The sequence below is a fragment of the Muntiacus reevesi genome, chromosome 6 (assembly GCF_963930625.1).
Source record: "Muntiacus reevesi chromosome 6, mMunRee1.1, whole genome shotgun sequence".
NCBI classification, from domain to species: Eukaryota; Metazoa; Chordata; class Mammalia; order Artiodactyla; family Cervidae; genus Muntiacus; species Muntiacus reevesi.
The window spans coordinates 49,618,285-49,631,542 of NC_089254.1; the positions used below are offsets into that span (position 1 = coordinate 49,618,285).

Here is a 13,258-nt window from a genome sequence, read left to right on the forward strand (position 1 = left end):
CCCCCAAACAATTAACGGTTCTCTATACTGTAGTGCCAAGTTCACACTGATCAGAAACCTCAGGTTTATCATAGGAACTGCTTGAAAATGATGAAAAAGTAAGAGTCATTATATTTCTTCATAGTGCAAAATAAAATAAAATTTCAGTTCCCCTCACCAAATCTAGTTATTTTGCGGTTCGTTCTTCATTCTTTGAGTTATTATTGGATTTAGATGGTTCAGGGAAGACACTACGAGACTTTGTGAGTCTGCAGTGGTCCATTCGAAGGTCCTCGCTGTCAGGGCTCTGCTATTTCCAGGCGCCGTGGGAGACCTGCCATGTCAGGGAGGCAGGTCTACTGCACTGTGGAACTTGCCAGCATCTTGTCCTACCAAACCTCAGGAATCCAACTACCAGGCATTAGACAATTTGCTTTTGTCTTCAACCTTCAGAGGCTTTCATTCTCACAGAATTCAGTTTAATGTCATTAAAAGTTTGAGGCTTTTAAAAATAAAAGTTTGATTAATTCCCTGGTGCTTAAGGAAAGCTCAACCCTAGCTATGTAATTTTAATCGTGAGGTAGTAGTTTCCTGGGCTCCCCTGATATCTCAGTTGGTAAAGAATGCGCCTGCAATACAGGAGACCCCAGTTTGATTCCTGGGTGGGGATGATCTTCTGGAGAAGGGATAGGCTACCCACTCCAGTATTCTTGGGCTTCCCTTGTGGCTCAGCTGGTAAAAGAATCTGCCTGCAGTGTGGGAGACCTGGGTTCGATCCCTGGAGAAGGGAAAGATTACCCACTCTAGTATTCTGGCCCGGAGAATTCTGTGGACTGTATAGTTCATGGGGTCACAAAGAGTGCGACACGTGCTCGCTTCGGCAGCACATATACTAAAATTGGATTGATACAGAGAAGATTAGCATGGCCCCTGCGCAAGGATGACATGCAAATTCGTGAAGCGTTTCATATTTTTAGAACATTACAGCATACTAACACATATATATGGAATTTAGAAAGATGGTAACGATAACCCTATATGCAAAACAGAAAAAGAGACACAAATGTACAGAACAGACTTTTGGACTCTGTGGGAGAAGGCGAGGGTGGGATGTTTCGAGAGAACAGCATCAAAACATGTATATTATCTATGGTGAAACAGATCACCAGCCCAGGTTGGATGCATGAGACAAGTGCTCGGGCCTGGTGCACTGGGAGGACCCAGAGGGATCGGGTGGAGAGGGAGGTGGGAGGGGGGATCGGGATGGGGAATACGTGTAACTCCATGGCTGATTCATGTCAATGTATGACAAAACCCACTACAATATTGTAAAGTAACTAGCCTCCAACTAATAAAAATAAATGAAAAAAAAAAAAAAAACTGAAGGAAAAGTCAATAAAATTAAGTAGATTAAAAAAAAAAAAAAGAGTGGGACACGACTGAGTGACTTTGGGACTTCCCTGTAGCTCAGATGGTAAAGAATCGGCCTGCAATTCAGGAGTCCTGGGTTCAATCCCTGGGTCAAGAGGATCCTCTGGAGAAGGAAATGGCAACCCACTCCAGTATCCTTGCCCGGAGAATCCAGTGGCCAGAGGAGCCTGGTGGGCTACAGTCCACGGGGTCGCAAAGAGTCAGACACGACTGAGCCACTAACACACACACACAGTAGTTTCCTAATGTTCTAAAAGAGGAGGTTGTGGCTCAGAAAAATCTTAAAAACTAGGGTATGTTTACATGAATAGTAAATAGGGGACATAGAATTTGAAACAAGCTACCTCATATGTGTCAGATGAAGAATTTAAAGTTGAAAACTATACCGTGAGTCCTCAAGGAAACTCATGTTTAGTGGAAAGCAGGACAATGGATAGGCACATAAATAAATGCCTTTCTGTGTGATAGAATTTGAAGTGTGTAATAATGTTAGAATACAAGTGAGAAAAAGGAGAGAATAGATAATTCAATATGGGGTGCTCAGGTAAGGCTTCTGAGAGGAAGCAAGAGTTTTGAAAGTTGAGCAGAGACAAACCTTCCAAAAGAGGGGGGGAAGTATTTTCAGTTATTTTTGCATCTGTCATCTATCCCCACCTCCACACTTATCTTTAATTTTCCCCATCCGTTTCCTGGTTTCTCTCCCCCTAAACCCTGTTCATTCCTTACTAAGTGTATTTTGTCATCATGTATTATTTATAATAACTAACCCAGTTGAGTTATGACATATACTTTCCTTACTATGTTATTCCAAAGGCACTGAATATACTGTGCATTGTATCTATACTGTCAAATTAAAATTCAATTTGTAATGCTATTTTACTTGCTTTTATGTTCTGAACTGAACATCTAGGATCTTCCCAGCTGTCGTAAGGGGAGTTAATAGGAGAAATGGGAAGAAAATAGGAAAAGCAAGTGAAGGCAGAAAAAAGAAGAGAATGGAGAGAGAAAAGACAGGGGAGGGAGGGAAACAGTGAGAGGGAGAGAGAGGAAAAAGAAAAGTTTCTTAAGAAATATAAACAGTGCTAACCTAGTTCTTTTCACATGCTTGTGAATCTTCTACATGTGAAAGGAAGGTGTTCTGAGATAGGACATTTTAGGGAATATGATCCAAGGACACAATTTAAAGATAGAACATGAGAAAGTAAAGGAAAGATCATCCGGGACATGATGGAGGCCTAAGGTATGATATCAAAACTCTTGCTACTATTGGAAGTCCCCAAATTACTTTTTAATTGACCAATTTTAATTGAAGATACTCCAAAATAGGGCTCCCCAGGCAGCTCAATGGGAAAGAATCTGCCTGTAGGAGCCACAGGAGATGTGGGTTTGATCCTTGAGTTGGGAAGATTCCCCTGGAGGAACAGCAATGCACTCCAGTACTCTTGCTAGGATAATCCCATGGACAGAGGGGCCTGGCGGGCTACAGTCTATGAGTTCTTAAAGAGTTGGGCGTGACTGAGCACTGTGAAGTATAAGTATTGAATGGCCTAGTGGTTTTCCCTACTTCTACTCCAAAATAAAGTTTACACACAAAACCAGGGATGAAGATAGAGTGCCAATGAGTCCATATGCTGTCTTCATATGGTCTAAAATGCATCTATGTAACAGGATTACCTGGTCATAGGATGTAAATATGACAAAGTATGTTAATGATTTTTTAGTCCAAAACCTTCATTTTGGAGATGAAGAAACGGAGGCCTAAATATCTGTTTTTCAGGTACAAATAAAGAGGCATTAGGAGTCCTGCCTAGATTTCATAGCCTGGGTTCTCTTCCCTTTAAATTGAGGCTTAATTAACATTAACATGGAAAATGTCAGATTTGTGAGTTACACTCTGGAAACAAAAAGTAAACCCTTGAGAAACCAAGCAGAAATTCTAGAGAATCACAAGAAAGAGGGTTACAAATATATGTGACCCATTTCTACATGGCCAAACTGTTTTAGAGATTCATGGCTGAGGATGGGTAAAATTATGGGGAAGCCCACATGAAAATAAATATTTCTGTGGTTTGTAATATCTTGTTTTCCTATGTTTGAAATGTATTTTGCTAATTGTAATCTTAGAAGTAGTCCTGAACAAAACAAAACAGCTCTTTGTGTTAGCCCTCTAAGTAGACCCTGGCAGGCTGGCTGTAGGTTCAGTAACACAGTAAGAAGTACACCATGGAACTATGTCAACTGTATAACAGGGAAGTGTCTTTTGTAGAATAGTCCTTTGATATCTTAAATAATGTGATATTTGATCATCCAACTTCCCTTTACCTGGCTAACTTCTATTCATACTCTATTTCTTAGTTTAAACATTAATTCTTCAAGGAAACTCTCTCTGATTCCCCAGTAGAGATTAAATCTCCCATTATATGTGTTCTTTGGACCGTGTACTTAACATTAATCAAAATGATAAATGTATCAGTCAGGGGAACAGAAATCACACTAGAAATTTCAAGGAAGGTGAATTTGATAGAACAAATTAGTTATACAAGTGGTAAAAGCATTGGTTCCGTACTCTGGGTTCTTTTTGAACTAGACTGGGGCCAATTGACAGTGATATGGAAAAGGGGGGATTTGTGGGCTATACTTAGGAACTGTAAGAGTAAGGTGAGGTGGCCTAGATTGGGGGTGTGTTTTTGAGTTCGTGGGGTGCCTACCAGAGTGCTAGAACTGCCAAAGGGGGCATTTTAGCATGGACTGCTATAGCTGAGTTAGGGAAATCAGAGCCAATTATGGGACCCCAGAAGTGTCATAGCCACCTTCAGAGGCACCACCACAAAGAGAACAAAGAGGAATAAATGCCCAGTGGAGAGGAAGACCCAAGACTTTGCCTCTCCTGTCACCTTCCAATATCGTATCAGCTCCTCTTATCAGCCAAACCTAACTGGAAGTCAGTTAGCAAGGAATTCTGGGAAATATATTTTCTGGGCGTCTCTGGCCCCTGTAGATACAGCACAGAACATGGAACAAAGTGATTTGCCTCAGACAAATAATTAGTGCTAGTATACTAAACAAGTATATATTAACTAATGCTATTATCAGGGTAATGTCAATCTCTCCAGGTATTCTGTCATTTCCATGGGTTAAGAATGTATCTCCCTTAATCACTAATATATTACCAACACATTTCATAGTGCTTGGCCCATAAAAGATTTGGAATAAATTAAAAAATATATGGATGAGTATTGTTATTGCCTCTATACTTTGAAGAGTCATGATCTCCACTGAGAGTTATGTGTATAACTGTGTATAAGAGCTCTGTGTATAAGAGCTCTGTGTATAAGAGCTCTGTGATGTACCAAGAGATAATAAGACCTCCATCTAAGTAGGGTCATAGAGATGTGAGAGAGGAAAAAGGAAGGATATTAGTAAGTGACAGAGTTTCAGATTATAAATTTCAGTTTATAAAGTTTTCTTCAGCCTGTCTTAACTGCTTTAGTCATCTCACCGTCTCACCGTGTAGGCCACTCCAGTACACATATCTACCTGGGGAGATTTTTGTCAGAAATGGGAAGATAGGCACCTTGTAAAGAATGGTCACTGTAGATCAAAGCTGCTAACTAGAATTAAATGATGATCTTCCTGATGTCTGTTGTTGGACAGTATTTAGTGAACACTGTGTTGTTTACCATTATGCTAGGGCAGGATCACTCTTCTCTCCTTATGGTTTCATCTAATCCTCTGCTTCACGGAATGGGCCACACATGAAAGCTTTCAAAACCTAGAAAATGCTTTTATTTCCCTTTTCCTTCTGTGACTCTAATTACATGTATATTAGTCCACTTGAAGTTGTCTCATAGCTCACTGGTAATCCCTTAATTTTTTCAGACTTGTTCTGTTAGTTTAATTTTGAATAGTTTCTGCTATTATGTTTTAAATTCAATGCTCTTTCCTTATGTAGTGTGAAATCTGCTTTTAATCCTGTTTTTTTTTTTTAACTTCAATATATATTTTGTTTGGTTTGCTCAAACAATAAAGGAAGAGAGAGTTTTTTTTTCCCTTTGTCTAAATATTGCTAATCACTATGGGTAAGGCAAATGATCATAGGTAGAATGAAAAACACAAAACAAGAAACTACAACTATAAAAACTATAACATCAAAGGAATAAAATATAGCCAGTTTATCATTGTTACTTAATTTGCTCGAAGGACAGGAATATGAGGGCCATTTGTCCAACCTGTTTGTGTTTTCTGGTTGCAAGCTTCTCCAGTTGCCAGGCTTGGATTTTTATTATCCAGAGCAAGTATTATTTTAGACATTATATTTTCCTTTTCTAGAATTTAGAGTTAGATCTTTGGTGTTAATAATATCTCTCAGGCCTCTCTTTCCTTAACAGGCTCATTCGTTCTTCCACCTTCTTGAACTTATAGAGTATGGTTATAGTAGTTGCTTTAACATGCGTTTTACTATTGCTGACATTTGTATCATTCATTGGTCTATTTTTATTAAATTAGTTATTGAAACAGTGTGGGAAACACTGTTGTTCATATTTACCTACTTGTTTGTAATTTTTGATTGGATATCAAGCATTGTGAGTATTGGCATTTTTAGAAACATTCTTGAGGTTTTCTCCGGAATGAGCTTAAGCTGCTTGGGAACATATTTATTCTTTCACAACTAGCTTTAATTTTTGCCAGATGGAATCAAAGCTGTCTTTAGTCTAGGGCTGTGTATGTGTGTGTTAGTCATTCAGTTGTGTACAACTCTTTGCGACCTCCTGGACTGTAGCCCGCCAGGCTCCTCTGTGATGGAATTCTCCAGGCAAAAATACTGGAGTGGGTTGCCGTTCTCTTCTCTAGGGAATCTTCCCAATCCAGAAATCAAACCTGGGTCTTCTACACTGCAGGTAGATTCTTTACTAACTGAGCCAAGTCTAGGGCTAATTTGTCCCAAATTAGTAAGGCAATACCCTTCTGAGTACCCTTCCTGATGCTCTTGTGTATTTCCTGCCCTGGTTCTTGGGATCATGAGCCATTCCTAGCTTTGTGTGATCTCTAGAAATTATTCCTACTGCTTCTTTACAAGAGTGTGTTGCTTGAACAAAAGGTGTTTGCTTATGCTCTGATCAGTGCTCAGCAGGTCTCTCGGGCAACTCTGTACCTCGGGAGCGCTCTCTTTCTGTAGCTCTTTTTGCTGTGGTGGCTCTTCTCTGCCATGCAAGTTCTAACCGCCTTGGCCTCTCCGGATTCTTGTCTGTCTCTTCAATTCAGAGAGAACTCTGGGTTCTGTTTGGATTCTCTCTCCCTGTGTTGTGGTTTGGAAACTCTCTCCAGGAAGTAAGCTGGAGCAACCATAGAACTTAAATAATTTATATTCCTTCTCTCAGGGATCACTGCTTTCTGTTGCCATTTGTCCAGTGTCTGAAAATCATTGTTTGGTATATTTTGTTTCACTTTTTAGTTATTTAAGATACGGGTGTAAATCTGGTCCTTGTTCTTCTATATTGGCTGGCAGTGAAAGTCCTTGACATTTTTCCCAAACGAAGGCTCATGAATACATTGCTCATAAATGCTATTTTTTTTAAATTCAAAGTTTAATCTAGGTACACTTGGAGAGATTGGAGTATTACTTGAAAAGGTTTTAATACATATTTTTGACAAATTACCAGAAAGGCCTATGTTTATGTTTGAATTATTCCATTTCCTACATTGGGAACTAATAAAAACATTTTCCAGGAATTTAATCTTTGCTGAAGTCTAGTGCTTACTGAATTATCATGGATGTCTTGGTGAAAAAAATACTAAAATCCAGTGAGACAGATCAATTCAGATTTTGTTATGAACTAACTAAGTTGGTGACTTTATAGTATCTTGCACTACAGGTGTTCTTTCATCCATCAAAAATGCAAATCTTCCAATTATGAAAATTTGTATAATTATATAAAGAGACAAGTACATTTGTCCTGCTGAATAAAAGAAAATTCCCTGTATCAAGTTTTCACATTTGTTGAAAAAAACAAACCCTGCTAAGGAGAAACGTTCAATTAGAGAGTAAAAATTTCAAAAACTAATAACAAATGAAAATATTCTGTGTTCAGATAAATGTTAGAAAAAAATCTATTTTGAATTAAAATAAGATTCATCGGTCAATCTTTCAAAAGAAATTCAGACTTTGTCACACATTTATTCATTTTCATGTGCTAATAATGGTGTATTTGGAATGCTGCACAAAACTTGCATTATTTTCAAAGGATATAAATGAAAATATTATAGTTTGAATAAAACAATGTTTAGAAGTTATAATTTTAAAACCTCAAAAGTTGATTTTATACTATTAATTATATTCACTTTTAAAAGACATGTATATCAAAATTAATATTTAGCAAATTAAGCTTTAAGCCAAGAAATCATACATCACAAGGGCTTTATTTCTATATGAACAAATATAATTTGAGTTTGAGTCACACCCACATGTTTTCCAATCATCCTTACTCTACCTCTGAATGCTAATATGAGAACACAAAAACTCTTCTCATGAAATTTTAATGTCAGTTTCACTTCCAGTTAACACAGTATTAAAATAGTATTCCCCTAAATATACACTCTACAAGAAAGTAATGTGACAGCAATAAAAATGCAAGCATATTCTCTAAACATATAGATGCAAAGGTAGTTGTTGTTTTTATTGTCGTTGTTTTAATATTATCCTTAACTATTTGTATATTACCATGTGACTGCAATGGTGTAGGTTTTGTGTAGGAAGGTGAGCTGTGGATTGTTTTCCTCTTTAAGGCCATTGAATCATAGTTCTAATGATTCTAAAATAAAATTTGAAGACAAGAAAGTTCATAATCATTGTATTCACTACTGTAATGGAGGCCTCAGAAGATATAATTTATCTTGACTTAAAATTTAAAAACAGATTTAATTATTTTTATTATAAAACTAATTCATGTGTATCATTGAAAATTTTGAAACGAGAAAGAAGTTGGGAGTTGGAAAGTCATAGTTTCACTACCCACAGAAGAGGAGCTTTAATAGAAGTAAGGTCTTCTGATTAACATTAAGCAATTTTAAGTAAGAGACAGAGATGAGTAGTAAACTGTAACAACTAAACAAGGTATAACAAAAAAGAAATTTTAGACTAAGTGTGACAAATGTTTTGGTCTGTTGGAATGTGTAATTATTTGGATTTAAAAAGTCAACTTAACATCTAAAGTCTGGAATTAATTTACTTGGTGGGGAATCAAGACAGGGAGGAGGAAGTTTTTTGAGTTAGTCTGATTTCCATCTGGTTGCACATTGGCTGTTGTAAAGGAATTACAGTATGAATGCCCCATTACTTAGAGGCAAGACATAATATTTGAGGAGTTAATGGTGAGTTACTGAGTTCAGTACCTCTTAATGTCTTTTTTCCAGTTCTTTATTGTACCAAGACTGAAAAAGTTATATAAATTTTTGCTGAGTGTAAAATGTGAGAATTGGGAGAATGAGAGAAAAGCATGAATTTTTCTGCTGAAATTTGAAGATATTCCCAAATATAACATCAAATGTATTATTATTTGGGAATAACTCTGAAAGACTCTACTGATCCTTGCAACTTGAGAAATAATGATGCTTGAATTTGTACATACATACATACACCAGTCGTATACTCTCTTTACTTGTGTGCTATTATAATAGTTAATATTAATTATTTATAATCCTCAAAATTGGATATTGTTATTAATTTATTTCCATAATTTCTTCTTCTTTGATTGTAGTTGATAATAGTCTTTTTTATTTATTTAATGGTAACAAGTAAACTCATTTTGTAGGCTTCTTCTAATCATGATGAGATTAACCATCTTTGAGAGTCTGAGTTGGCAGTTTCTTGATTTATATCTTAACTCTCATTTATAGTTGTTTGATCCTTTAGTGTTTTATGGCTTTTCACTGTGAGCCAACCTTGAAGCATTAACCATGAGACTTTTTGAGATATGTTAAGGTGAGTTTACCTATATATATGCTTTTGCCAGGAACTTGTGTTTACTACCAAACCTGGATCACTTTAATTGACATTTCCAGATATGGGTATTTTGGACCATAGAGATAGCCTGATTTTTCTGAGACAGGCTTGCGGTCAGGAAGGGAAGACCATTACTTTTCTCTAACCTCTCTCTGCTCTCCACTTAGAGATAAAGCTGTGGCATGCCAGTGTCTTTAACAGGCTCTGTAAACAGGGCAGTTTCTTTCAGGCGCTGACCATAGTGTCCTTTCTTCAGGGGTTCTGACTTTGGTGGACTTTTTTTGAACGACTTAGGTCCTAGACCTTTGTCTCTCTCCGCCAACTGTGAGCCTTTGAAATTTTGATTGTTAATTTGTCAGGGATTGGCAAACAGTCCTGGACAGACTCCTACTCTAGAGTTTATTTCCTCTGAGTATGCAGTTTTTTTTGTGTTTCTGGAGGTTGAGGAATTTCTTAATTGTCTCCTCTTGCTCAGACAGACATTAAAGTGATTTCTAAAAATGCTATTCACCTGTATTAGGTATATTACACTGAAAGATTTTTCACTTGATTTCTTGTCCTTCATAGTTGCCAGAAACAATTCAAACTTCAGTGTTTTATCTTGTTTATAATTTTAAATGTTTTTCTCCATTTTATTTTGAATTTGAATATGCAAAGAAATGGATAATGACTGATTTTTATCATGTCTTATGCTTGAATCTTAAAATATTGCTTTTTGAAATGTCACAGAAATTAAGGTACTTCAATCTGTAAGCAACTTGAGAAGTTTTGCCTTCTCTAGAATTATTAATACCTTGATTTAGTGGGTATTATGGGTATTTCTGAAACAAAGTTACTGAAGAATACTATGTGTGAACCTAAATTAATCCAAAATAACTTTATTTCCTGCAAGTATTTATGAAGCTGAAACTACTTGAGACCTGGTTATAGCTCCTGCCTCTAATAAATCAAACCTTCATTTTTGGCTTTGGAGTCTTGGTACTTAGTTGGAAATACCCTATTTCTAAGAATTGCCTGTAATCATTGAGTCCAGAGCATTTACTGGATGTGAGTCTAGCAATTATGATATTCTATATACATGTACAAAAGGAAGTGGGCTCTGCGGTGTGATTTTTTGGGTGATGCCTGCTGACCAAATGATTCCCTCCTCTTTTTAACTGTGGCTCAGCGATGACAGTTTTAGCCACTTTACATATACAGCAAAAGCAGGAGTGACTATCTTCAGATAGTTCAGGGAAAGGGCAGGATTCATAGATATCAGCCTGCTCTCTTCTTAGCATGGATTTGATTATAAGATAAAGTAAATGTCATTTCCCAAGGTTGAGAGCCTAGGGGGAAGAGATTTCAGACAGATATATTTCTAGGGAAAGAAGAGGAATCAATTTTACCTTGTTTGGACAATTTACTGTTGTGAAAGAATAAGCAGCCAGAATTTTCCAAGATCAGAGGAAAATGGGCAATTATTAGTAGCATGTAATTTTTTTGTCGTTATTTTTACTTTTTTTTTTGCCAAAGTAAACCAGGATTGCAATTTTTCCTAGCAATACAATTTTTTTTAGTTAAACTTTTTATTATGTTTTGGGGACTAGTCAATTAACAAACAATGTTATGATAGTTTCAGGTGAACAGGGAAGGGACTCAGCCATACATATACATGTATGCATTCTCCCCTAAACTCCCCTCCCATCCAGGCTGCCATGTAACATTAAGTAGAGTTCCATGTACAATACAGTTCAGTTCAGTTCAAGTTCAGTCGCTCAGTCGTGTCCGACTCTTTGCGACCCCATGAATCGCAGCACGCCAGGCCTCCCTGTCCATCACAAACTCCCTGAGTTTACTCAAACTCATGCCCATCGAATCAGTGATGCCATCCAGCCATCTCATCCTCTGTCGTCCCCTTCTCCTCCTGCCCCCAATCCCTCCCAGCATCAGGGTCTTTTCCAACGTGTCAACTCTTCGCATGAGGTGGCCAAAGTATTGGAGTTTCAGCTTCAGCATCAATCCTTCCAATGGACACCCAGGACTGATCTCCTTTAGGATGGACTGGTTGGATCTCCTTGCAGTCCAAGGGACTCTCAAGAGTCTTCTCCAACACCACAGTTCAAAAGCATCAATTTTTTGGTGCTCAGCTTTCTTCTCAGTCCAACTCTCACATTCGTACATGACCACTGGAAAAACCATAGCCTTGACCAGATGGACATTTGTTGGCAAAGTAATGTCTCTGCTTTTTAATATGCTATCTAGGTTGGTCATAACTTTCCTTCCAAGGAGTAAGTGTCTTTTAATTTCATGGCTGCAATCACCATCTGCAGTGATTTTAGAGCCCCCCAAAATAAAGTCTGACACTGTTACCACTGTCTCCCCATCTATTTCCCATGAGGTGATGGGACCAGATGCCATGATCTTAGTTTTCTGAATGTTGAACTTTAAGCCAACTTTTTCACTCTCCTCTTTCACCTTCATCAAGAGGTTTTTTAGTTCCTCTTCACTTTCTGCCATAAGGGTGGTGTCATCTGCATATCTGAGGTTATTGATATTTCTCCCAGCAATCTTGATTCCAGCTTGTGCTTCTTCCAGCCCAGCGTTTCTCATGATGTACTCTGCATATAAGTTAAATAAACAGGGTAACAATATACAGCAGTAGGTCCTTATTGGTTATCTGTTTTAAATAAAACCATGTAAACATGTCCAACTCCCTAACTATCCCTTCCCTCCATCTTTCCTCCCAGCAACCATAAGTTCATCCTCCAAATCTATGAGTCTCTTTCTGCTTTGCAAGTAAATTGTTTTGTATCATTTCTTTTTAGATTCCACATATAAGCAATGTCATACAATATTTCTCTTTCTCTGTCTGACTTACTTCACTCAGTATGACAATCCCTAGGCCCATCCACATTGCTGCAAATGGTGTTATTTCATTCTTTTCAATGGCTGAGGAATATTCCATTGTATATATCTTCTTTATGCATTCATTCCTCTGTTGATGGACATTTAGGTTGCTTCTGTGTCTTGGCTATTGTGAATAGTACTGCAGTGAGCATTGGGGTGCATGCCTAGCAATACAATTTTTATTAGGCAAAAAGTCCTCCACAAAATCAGTTAGGTAGGTTAGGCAAAAAAATTGGTTAGGCAGGTGGAGAAAGTAGCAGAATCTTTATCCTAAAGGTCAACCAGGTACGTTGGTTGGTGAGTCGGCTCTGTCATCTCAAATGTGTTTCTGTTTCTGGTCCAAGACAGTTGTTCCAGTGGTGACCGTTTTCCAGTCAATGAGAAAAGAGGAACATTCAGGATAGGCTGCTTGTCTGAAGGAGATAATGCTAAAGTTGCATGCATCCATTTCACGTACATCATATTAGCCTGAACTCAGTCATATAGTCACACCTAGCTGCAAAAGAAGCTAGGAAGTGAAAGCTTGGGCTTGACAACCATGTACCCGTCCAAAACCCAGACGTTACTGTAAAAGAAGGGAGAAGAAAGAATACTGGGTTACAATCAGTGGTCTGTGCTACACTTACACTTGGCATTAAAGTGTTTATTACTGTTAGCTAAGAGATGTTTTTAAAAAATTAAAATAATAGAAACATGCTTGAGCTGGCTGAAACAAAAATGGAGAATGTATTATAAAGACACAGAGAGCTCAAGTGTGAGAATGCAGCTGGACCTCAGGAAGAGACTAGAAACAGGAACTGGAAATTGTCAGAATCCTCCCATGTCTGCATCTCTGCTTCTTTCTGCAGTTTTGATTCGTTCTGTTGCCATAGCCTACCTTTTTGTGATTGTCAGGCCACATAAAGAAAAGAGCATGCAGAGTTCCAACGATAACATGTGAAAATTCCAGCAGCATGCAGA

At 37.7% G+C, this 13,258-nt stretch overlaps 1 non-coding gene across 1 annotated transcript; it reads left to right on the plus strand.

Moving 5' to 3' along the window:
• Window positions 1–847: 847 nt before the first annotated feature.
• LOC136171236 (U6 spliceosomal RNA) lies at window positions 848–954 on the plus strand. Its single transcript, XR_010663787.1, has one exon. It is a non-coding gene; the product is annotated as a U6 spliceosomal RNA (small nuclear RNA).
• Window positions 955–13,258: the final 12,304 nt, after the last annotated feature.